Source organism: Micropterus dolomieu, unplaced genomic scaffold (assembly GCF_021292245.1).
Source record: "Micropterus dolomieu isolate WLL.071019.BEF.003 ecotype Adirondacks unplaced genomic scaffold, ASM2129224v1 contig_2343, whole genome shotgun sequence".
NCBI classification, from domain to species: domain Eukaryota; kingdom Metazoa; phylum Chordata; class Actinopteri; order Centrarchiformes; family Centrarchidae; genus Micropterus; species Micropterus dolomieu.
Window position 1 is genome coordinate 1 of NW_025731333.1, and position 1,904 is coordinate 1,904.

The 1,904-nt window shown below is 38.2% G+C and overlaps 1 long non-coding RNA gene across 1 annotated transcript; it reads right to left on the bottom strand.

Moving 5' to 3' along the window:
- Positions 1-308: 308 nt before the first annotated feature.
- LOC123964429 lies at positions 309-1,904 on the bottom strand. Its single transcript, XR_006823438.1, has 2 exons — positions 1,783-1,904; positions 309-1,162 (listed from the first exon to the last, which is right to left on the bottom strand). It is a non-coding gene; the product is annotated as an uncharacterized LOC123964429 (long non-coding RNA).

The window sequence follows — 1,904 nt, forward strand, 5'->3', positions numbered from 1 at the left end:
GTGAAAAACTTGTTGCATCTTTCCCAAAACGACTCATGGCTGTATTAGATCAAAAGGGTGCTTCTACTAAATACTGAGCAAAGGGTCTGAATACTTATGACCATGTGATATTTCAGTTTTTCTTTTTTAATAAATTTGCAAAAATTTCTACATTTCTGTTTTTTTCTGTCAAGATGGGGTGCTGAGTGTACATTACTGAGAAATAAAATGAACTTTTTTGATTTTTGGAAAATGGCTGCAATGAAACAAAGAGTGAAAAATTTAAAGGGGTCTGAATACTTTCCGTACCCACTGTACAAAGACCTCAACTCACCTGCATTCTACCCGACGTGAGGTAGTGCTGCAGAGTGCCCGGTTTACTTCTTGGACTGAGTCTGCAGTAGCCCTCATACTCGGGTCACACAGTGCAACAGTCCTTACTGTCTGTAGTGGTACCTCTGTGGTTTCCTTTACTGCAAGCCTCTGCTGTGACTGGTTTAAATTTCTAGATTCCTCAGGTTGAGTATGACCATACATCACCTTTTTGTTTTCCTGTTGCTGTACTGGTGCTGAATGTCTTGACTGCTGCTGGCTTACTTTTTCAGGTACATCCTGAAATTGCTGTAAGATGTCTGACCTCAGAGCATCAAATTTTCCTGCAGTTACTTTCCCACCACAGTATGGTCCAGTGCTTGGTTTTGCAGGTGTAGCCCGTTGGAGCATTGGTTTTGGAGTACAGGTCTTTTTGTCCTTAGGTTGTGCAGGAGATGTGTGTTGTTCAGTCACTCTCACAGCTGAGGCCAGATTTGGGATATGCTTTACTGGCTCAGCATCCTGTGAACTGCTTACAGTCTTGTGAATTATTTGTTTTCTGTTTTGAGGGGCATCAACTGCAGGAGCTTGAAGCATCCTTGTGAGCATTGCTTCATTACCATTACTGGGTTCCATTTGACAAGTAATAAGTTGAGTAGGGCCTTGTCCTGGACAAGTGTCGGCAGTGTTTGAGAGGTTTCCAGTTGAAGCATTTACTTCACCATGGTTAAAGTCAGTTGCCTCGTTGGTTGCTGCTTCTTTTGTTGCTGCTTCTTTTGCATTCCCGTTTTTTATGTCATTGTTGAATGGATGCTGATCTTTGTGTTTCATCTTTTTTGACCTAGAATATCCATCCTTTTATTCCATTTTCCTGCAAAATATTTGTTGTGTTTTATCAAGGTTAAGCCTGGTAATATTCTATAATTTTCTTATTGTCAACAAATCCAGTGAAAAGGCCAAAACCACCACTGAACTGACTACTAACAAGTTCGGTTTGTGTAGCTAAAGCTGTTGTTGATTAGTGAACCTTTAAAAATAATAATAAAGAAGTCATCTTTCTAGTTAAAGATGGGCTAAACAAATAAATAATTAACACTGTTGGTTTTGGTACTTTCATGGTAGTCCTATTTGTGGACAATAAGAAAAATAAAAAATAACAGCAAAGGCGATGCAAGGAGAGACACTTTTCATGTTTTGTGGTTTTGTAAAGACCACTTGATGCACATTATTTTATCTCTGCTAAACAGTTTTTAATCTAGCTAGTTGTATATGTGGGTGCTAAATTTCCAGAATTATAAGCAGTGTATGATTCCAACATGTCATATAATATTCTGGGCTAGAACAGTACAGTTTGTCCAAAATCAGAGAGGAAAATAAGGTTACAGAACATGACAATTTAAGTTAACAGATAACAGACATTCTTAAAAAGGGGTTGGGGGAATACTGTGTCAAATTACATATTGGATATATTGTAAATTTTGATTTTGTTACCTGCCACTGAAACTCCCGAAGTGCTTAAGGGAACGTCAGAAAAATAAGGGTTTCTGCTTAGCTTAACACAAACATTCGTTAATGTTACCTTCGTGTTTCCCAGTCATTTTAGAGTAACATTA